General features: G+C 41.8%; 1 pseudogene across 1 annotated transcript; it reads left to right on the plus strand.

Annotated features, from left to right (window-relative positions):
• Nucleotides 1-926: 926 nt before the first annotated feature.
• LOC149848912 (transmembrane 9 superfamily member 12 pseudogene) lies at nt 927-4,991 on the plus strand (annotated as a pseudogene). The gene is made up of 2 exons (XR_016430542.1): nt 927-1,049; nt 2,334-4,991. The product of XR_016430542.1 is annotated as a transmembrane 9 superfamily member 12 pseudogene (transcript).
• The last annotated feature ends 3,801 nt before the right edge of the window (nt 4,992-8,792 follow it).

An 8,792-nucleotide genomic window follows, 5' to 3' on the forward strand; every position in this document is an offset into this window, starting at 1 on the left:
ATGCTTTACCTTAATGCATTACCTTTTTTTGTTGTTACTAATGAATGTCATAGTGACACGCTGGGGTTCATGTCTAGGAGGACACTACTTGGAGGACTCGTACACGTACAAGTGTTATTCTAGTATTATTAATATTTGTAAGTAATCTTTAATTCATTTCAACAAAAATATCGTTTATAAATATCAAAAATCGATTTCCTATTGATTAAAAGTTTAAAAAAATGTGAGTCCTAGTGTTCTATCTTCCGAAAAAAAAATCACTAACTCACTATCTTTGTGACACGGGGAAATACAAGTTGGAGTGAAAATAAGATAGCTAGAGCTTAACCAAGTAGTGGGTTCGAACACAAGGATCCCCAATTCACATGGTGGTTTGGGATACGTGGAACGGTTCAACTGAAGATTTATCACTTCTACTTGTGCAGCTGTTTGAGTGCAGCTGAAAATCTAAAGTAAAGCTGAAAGAACATTGGGAAGATGGTCGGAGCAGTCACTCCGCCCATGCCTAGTTTTCAAAAGGGGGCCTTAATGAGATTTGATCACTAATCAGATCTGGTTTAAGTATCAAAATTTGCAGCCGAACCCGAGTTGGAATCCAAGAAAGATACGAATGGATTTCAAGCAAGTCTATTTGGACCTGGTTTCCACTGATGCTCATCTGACTCAGAATCCAAATTTAGAACCCAATTATGCTGTATCTAATTAAGTCGGACTTGGATCCATAGCACGGGTAGGCTCCAAATGGGCATCACGAGCTACCCATCTTGATCTTACTGTTACCGAACTTTCCCACCTTCGAAACGCTCCCCTATTAAATTTTCACTTCAATGAAAGCTAACCATTTACGTGGTTAAAAGTTAACCCCACAATTAACCAAGGTTAGCGCGCGGGTGCCCGGCCCTCAAGGTGCCACATTTCGCCATTAGACGCTCGATCGTGTGTCAGTTTCGGAGTTCTTCCGCTCTCGAACACGAAGTGTGCCGTGGAAGCTTCCGTGAAATAGTTTTTCCGGCGAGCGCGCACCGGTTATTTCCATTTTCCGGTAGAAGGTGAGTGGTTCAATGGCCCTTGTTCATCTCTGGTTCTTCTTTTATGCGTAAAAACTAGGGTTTTTTTTTTGCCTGATTTCAGGCGAAACCCTGGCCCGAAGCTTAGTCGAAACAAAAGAAACGGCCGGAATCAAGGCTTAAACGGTTTACGTGACCCTAATTCTGGCCGATCTGATTCTTCCTTCGCGGGAAGATTCAGGGTTTTGGCTTGGCGTCGTCTGTTTTTCTTTAGATCTTGCACAATTTTGATGATATCTGATTCTATTGGTTTTCTCATTCGTGGATGTGGCGCGGTTTTTAGTTTTTTGAATAAGTCTGGTATAAAATGCATTGATCTTTTGCCTGAGAATTCCTCCGTTTTTCTGGTGAAATTTTGGTTTTAGGGCGTCTTCTTTGAGATTTCTGGGAATTTTGTTTGATCTTGTTCGTTTTGGATAAGATCGTCTCGTGAAACCTTTCCTTGTTTCCTTTTAATGGTCGATGATTAATGTTCTTTTAGATCTGTTATCTGGAGGCCAAAAACGAGAGGTTCTATTGTGGTTTTCTCTTGGGGGTTTATTATATCTGAAAATTGGGGTCGTCTTAGGGCGTCTGTTTTGTTTTCATAAAGTTTCCGTCGTCATTTGAAAAGTTCTATTTTTTTCCCCTACCGTTTCTTTGAACACGAATATGATATTTGCTGATGCAGCTAGATCATGTGGTGCACAACAGTTCGTTGAAAAAAATAATATCTCTTTAGGATTTGGGGTTTGCTTTTGTTCTTGCTCTGTTCACGTTGAGTGAATTGCTCTCCTTACGCCTCTATGCAGCTTTTGACCTGTCCATGAGAAGCAAGTTAAACAGCGAAAAAATAAATAAATTTCTTTATGTTTTCCATTTTTTTAGAATAGAGTATGTTTCGTTGATTTGCCATTGTTTGATTAGCATGTCATAGGTCTTTGGTTTAGACTGTTAGATCTGTTTGCCGAAGCAATGTATCTAGTTTTTACGTGGAATATGTTGGATTTCGTAGATCCCCTTCATATTACCATGCCATTTGATCTCTTAAGGAATTATATTGTACTATAGGAATTTTGTGGTGCAGATGTTATGCCCTATTTTTATCTTATTTGGTCAATCCACTGAACACTGAATTCTCATTTAGACACACTTCTATAGCTTTAAATAGTGTTCTCTATGCTGATCTAGGAGTTTCACTGGTTGAACAATTCGAGCTCAAGAGATTCAGACATTAATTACTACTTCAGCCATCACCTCATACATTTTTTCTCATTTATGTTGCAGGAGGAAGATTCAAGGGGGGCTATTGAAATTTGGATTTGAGTTTGTCTTGTTTACAATCTATATGTGTTTTAGATCAAACCCTTGAAGTTATTTAGTTGATTACATGTCTAATTGAGCCCTTCCAAGAGAGAATTCCATTGTAACAGTAGGTTTTCTAGGTTGGATCCGGGTTCTGGAGTTTGAGCAAGCATGGGTTTGTTGTCTTTAAGGATGAGTACCTTGGTCTCATGGATCTTTTCTATATTGGTTTTGATGTCACACTTTTGCAATGCATTTTATCTGCCCGGGAGTTATATGCATACATACTCAGTTGGGGAGGAGATATATGTCAAAGTTAATTCATTGACCTCAATTGAGACTGAACTTCCTTTCAGTTATTACAGCCTGCCGTATTGCCAACCCAAAAATGGGATAAAGAAAAGCGCTGAAAATTTAGGTGAGCTGTTGATGGGAGATCAGATTGATAACTCTCCTTATCGTTTCCGCATGAATAAGAATGAGTCTTTATTCCTATGCGTTACAAAACTGTTGAAGGCTGATGAAGTTAAGGTCTTGAAGCAGAGAGTCCGTGATCTGTATCAGGTGAATGTGATCTTGGATAATCTACCAGCCATGCGGTTTGCAGAGCAGAAGGGCATCAAGATTCAGTGGACTGGGTTTCCAGTGGGTTTCACACCCCAACCTGGAAACGAGGACTACATTATTAACCACCTCAAGTTCAAGGTTTTAGTCCATGAGTATGAAGGCAGTGGTACTCCAGTAATTGTCACCGGAGATGAGGGAATGGGTGTTTTGGCCGAAGTTGATAAGACACAAGGTTCAGGATACGAAATTGTAGGCTTTGAGGTTGTTCCATGCAGCATCAAGCGAAATCCAGAGGACATGCTGAAGCTTAAGATGTATGATAACATCAAACCCACAGAAATCTGCCCATCAGATCGTGCTAACTTCCAGATCATAAGGGAGCAGGCGCATGTAGCTTTCACATATGAGGTTGAGTTTGTCAAGAGCGATATTAGGTGGCCATCCCGTTGGGATGCTTATCTGAAAATGGAAGGAGCCAGGGTCCACTGGTTCTCCATCTTGAACTCTCTGATGGTAGTCTTCTTTTTGGCAGGCATAGTTTTTGTGATATTCTTGAGAACCGTCAGGAGGGACCTTACCAAATATGAGGAACTGGACAAGGAGGCACAAGCTCAGATGAACGAAGAGCTGTCTGGTTGGAAGCTTGTGGTGGGTGATGTATTTAGGGCTCCAGAGCACTCCAAACTTCTCTGTGTGATGGTTGGAGATGGAGTACAGATTACTGGAATGGCTGTCGTCACGATCGTGTTTGCTGCCCTCGGATTCATGTCTCCTGCTTCTAGAGGAATGTTCTTGACTGGAATGATAGTTCTCTACCTCTTCCTTGGAATAGCTGCTGGTTATGTTGCTGTTCGACTTTGGAGGACGATCACAGGTGATTCTGAAGGTTGGAGGTCCGTTTCATGGTCGGTGGCCTGCTTCTTTCCAGGAATAGTCTTTGTCATCCTCACAGCATTGAATTTCCTCCTCTGGGGAAACAAAAGCACTGGTGCCATACCAATCTCATTATACTTCACACTCTTATCCCTCTGGTTCTGCATCTCAGTGCCCTTAACGCTCTTGGGTGGATTCTTCGGCACCCGTGCTGAGCACATCCAATTCCCTGTGAGGACGAACCAGATTCCCAGAGAAATCCCCGCAAGGAAATACCCATCTTGGCTCCTTGTCCTTGGAGCTGGCACTCTTCCATTTGGGACCCTCTTCATCGAACTCTTCTTCATCATGTCTAGCATTTGGCTTGGCAGGTTCTACTATGTCTTTGGATTCCTCCTCATTGTACTAATCTTGCTCGTGATCGTCTGTGCCGAGGTATCATTGGTGCTCACCTATATGCACCTATGCGTGGAGGATTGGAGATGGTGGTGGAAGGCCTTCTTTGCATCTGGCTCTGTCTCGCTCTACATGTTCCTTTACTCCATTAACTACCTAGTTTTTGATCTCAACAGCCTCAGCGGTCCTGTTTCTGCCATGCTGTACCTCGGCTATTCTATGATCATGGCGTTCGCCATCATGCTTTCTACAGGCACCATTGGATTCCTTACCTCCTTCTACTTTGTCCATTACCTCTTCTCATCCGTGAAAATTGATTAGATACAAGCTACACACAGCTTTTTTGACCTTAGTTGTCGAAAAGCGGTGCCTAGGCCTCTCCCCCGATCCTTGCAAACTTCTCTTTTGTCCTTTTTTTTTCTCGAGTTTACGTTCTCTTTGGCGGATTGCCTTTTTCTTCTTGTAGCCATCAAGCGTGCAACCTGTGTCTGCCAATAGGCTCTTGGACATATAGATGTGAGGCTGCTGGAAACCTTATCACTGCTGTACTTGGATGAGCAGGCAGTTTGCCAATTGAATGTCATGTGGTTTCTTACAGAAGAAATTCAATGTCATGTGGTGTCCACGTAAATTAACTCGTGAAAGTCTCCTAGGAAACTTGGTTTGACAGGTCTCCTGCAACGGTCTATACAGTCTGTATGTAAAAGGCTACTTTTTAGGGTGCATTTGGATCCGAGCTGTCACTTTTACAATCTGCTTGGTACTGTTTGAATTTTGATAATACTATTTCTGTTGCGTTCTAAATACTTTTGGTTCCATTTGTGCTGATGGTTGCTGGTTATCTCTAGTAACTATCGCTTCATGGCCTTTGGCGTTATGCTAAACCTTTTGGTTGTCTTATTTCTCTTGTTTGATTTTTTGGGTGTTGGTCAATTCGATGCCATGGGGTGCACATGGTTGCTCTTTCTGTCGCCGAGTGCTTATCAGAACTCGATTGTCAGTTTTGTCCAAGAGAGGGTATGTTTGCAACTTTGTAAGGATCCTAGAAGAGAGAGAGAGAGCAATGTTCTGAGGGGTACCCTTTTGTTGGTAATGGCTGGGTCTTCAAGAACTGGTCGTTCGAAATATGCTGTGTCCGATTTGTGGTTCATGAATCCGATTGAGCTCAGTGCACCGGTTTGACGGTTTTGTACGAACCAGGTAGAAGCTAGCAAACTCTTGCATGCAAAATGGATCTAAGATCCTCGTCACCTAGAAAAAATGAACTCTGACGAAACGCCCTTCTCTTTACCACCATGAAACCCTAGCTCGTTCGGGGGGGCATCCTCCAGACCCCCTCCCCCAAATCCACCATGGCCAAACCATCACGCAGGGCTGGTAGGGCCCGGTTCTCCTAGTCCTTTTCCTGATGGAGCAGATCGTGGGATTGGTGCGGCGGGCTCTTCCTCAAATCAGGAGCCCCAGTTGTCGCCTCCTGTGGTACAACAGAGTCATGGCACCCAGTCCTGCCTGGGCATCCGTTGTTTTAAACTCACTTAGCCTTGACAGACTTGAACCCCCCATTACTGTATCTGCATTAAATGTGGAGGATTCACTCGTGGTTCCATCAGAGGACTATGCGCAGATGGCCGATCCCATCGATTGACCCTCTTGGCATGCTTTGCAACACGATACAGCTCAAATCAAATGGAGTTTAGCTATATGTTTTATTGTCTTCGTTCCTTCTAGGCGAATATTGCAAGTGCTGTGTTTCTCCATCATGGAGAAGGGCTTATTCTTAATTCGGCTCACTGATGAATCAGATACGGGTGTCGTGATGAGGCAAGGCGCATGTTGAGTCTCTGACCACACCCTTCTCGTGAGTAAGTGGTAAAGTCCAAATGGTGTCTTCCACTAATGATCTCATCTTATAAGTCATTATTTATAATGGTTTCATGGACCGAAGTAGGTTCTATGCCCCCCCCCCCCCCCCCCCGTGTCTTCGAGGGTCCGAATGAGCGCCACATATGTAAGCATGTGAGGCTCGTATCTCCATGTGTGTCAGCGTCAGTTAGCATCGGAATCTGATGCAGTTGCAAAGACTTAAGTACTCTTTCTTGTCATTCTCGCCATGAAACGATGATTTTAGAAAAGGACACAAATATTCTCCATTCAGAAAAGGAAGGATGATCTTAACTCTTTAAAGTCCAAACATTCTGTTTTCGCCCTAAGCAATAAACTCCTCTGCTGTAATAGGAGCTCCTCGCAATATTTCATCCTAAATGTTTTGGATCACCTTTTGACAATGCATCATCTGTTGTAACATGAGCTTCCTTTGATGACGCACCCTTTGCAGTCGTCTACTGCTGTCAGAGCACCCTTTGTCATCGTCTGTTACCACTGAAACACTATTTGTTGTCATCTGCTCGTGAAAAATAGTTGAACTTACAGAGGAATTAGCATTATGTCTATTGTTCATCATGATACCAGGTTGCAAGCGTCGAACTGAGTAGACAAAGAATGACGATTTACATAAGAGGTAATGGTGGCAGCGTCGAACTGAGTAGACAAAGAGCAGCGATTTACAACAAAGATCATATCAGAGAGTAGAGATTTACAGTAGAAATCAGATCAGCGAGTAACAATTTACAGTAAAAATTCGATCAGAGAGTAACAATTTACAGTAGAAATCATATCAGAGAGTAGCGATTTACAGTAGAAAACAGATCAGAGAGTAGCAATTTACAGTAGAAATCTGATCAGAGAGTAACGATTTATAATGAAAATCTGATCAAAGAGTAGCGATTTACAGTAGAAATCAGATCAGAGAGTAGCGATTTACAGTAAAAATTAGATCAGAGAGTGGCGATTTACAGTGAAAATCAAATTAAAAGTAGCGATTTACAGTAGAAATCAGATTTCTACTATAAATCATTATTCTCTGGTCTGATTTCCACTATAAATTGCTACTTGATGAAGCATGAAATGTGCATCAAGATAACCAAATATTCATGCATTTCGACATCATATTTAGGTTTAAAACTCACACTTAGATGCATTTAGGCATGATTGAGCTACGGTTAAATTTTGCTCGAATCAGACTTGAAACGATAAAGATATTGCATTTTTAATGCACAGGTTCAGACCTCAGGGCAAACAGGGTCAAGATCCGATCCAAACGACCAATTTGGATCTTGGATCAATACACAACATACTAAATCCAAGCCAATCCAGCCCCAAACTCGATTTTGAAAAGTATTTGCTAAAAAATCCCTCCAAAAATGGTGCCTAGCAATTTTCATGTTTTTAATCCTTTTCTGGAATTTTCAAAAATTGTGATTTGATTATAAAAACTATGAAATAACCCTAATAGGCATTCTTGCTTTGGGAAATGTGCCACCCAACTTGCTTCCTCTCCTCTTTATCGTCTTCTCCAATCTCCATCTTCTTCTCTTCCATTGCTTTCTTTCTTTCTTTGCCCATTCCATCTCCTTAGTCGCCCATTGGGTTCCATCATCTTCATCGCCCCCTCTTCTACTTCTACTTCATTTCCCATTCTTCTTTCTTGTTGCTAACCACTAACTCTTGTTTGTTGTGCTGTGCAGGGTAGCAGACGTGTGGAGTGCCTCTCCCAAGTGTTGTGTCCTCTGCAACACTTGGGTGGTCGGGTTCTTCTTGTCGGCTTCTCCCTTCTCTCATTTCTTCCATCGATGCCTTCCTCGTGGATGCACTCCAGCCAGATGCAGTCAGCAGCATGACCGTGGCAGCAGCTTGGGTAGTGTCTTTCCCATGGCTTGAACCGCTCTTCTCCTACTTCCTCATTTGTCGGACGGCCAGCCATAAGGTTCGTCTTCTCACCCCCCTCTTCTAGCTAGAACCCCAATTGTGCGTGTGATTCTGTTTTTTTGGTTGTGTGCATTTTTCAATTCTTCCAGCCGTATTGTGTAGTTGGTGTGTCAACCTACACCATAGATTGAGTCTAGGGTACCTTATTTAGTTTTTTTTCTTTATCTTTGCATACTTGAACATTGATTTCCTTCATTGCGCCAAGACAGGCTAGATTGATTCTAGCTGGTGGTGGCTCGATTAGCCCAGCCATTTATCCCCATATATTAGCTATACTTTGTTAGTTCTAATTTCTGATCAGATGTTCAAAGTGTTGTAGTTAGTTTGCTTTATGTTCAGATGTTAATTCTAGATGTATTGTTGTCCCACTACTGGATTTAGGTAATTTTGGTGCGTCTTTAGCCTGCTAATACTTGTTTAAATTTTAGTTTCAGTAGCATTTTTGTAGTAGATTCAGTAGTATACTTATTAATTTGCGAGTTACTTCAGTATTAGATTAGATTTATTTGATAGAATGTTGTTTACTCATTAGAATAATTCGGGTGTTAGTATTAGTATAGGCATTTTCAGTTTAGTCGACATTAGTATCATGTTTTAGGTTGGGCTGTTAATTTCAGTGGTAGCAGGGTTAGTGTGCTCATTTACTTACTGATAGTAAGGCATTTTAGAGTAGATTAATGTTCTTTTGCTGGTTTTTGTTGGTGTAGTTAGTTTAATGATATATTAGCATTAATCAGTTCCATTTCTATGTTTGCCGAGTAGGTGTTTTGCTTAATAGAT

This window comes from Nuphar pumila, chromosome 1 (assembly GCF_984573655.1).
Source record: "Nuphar pumila chromosome 1, dmNupPumi1.hap1.1, whole genome shotgun sequence".
Classification (NCBI taxonomy): Eukaryota; Viridiplantae; Streptophyta; class Magnoliopsida; order Nymphaeales; family Nymphaeaceae; genus Nuphar; species Nuphar pumila.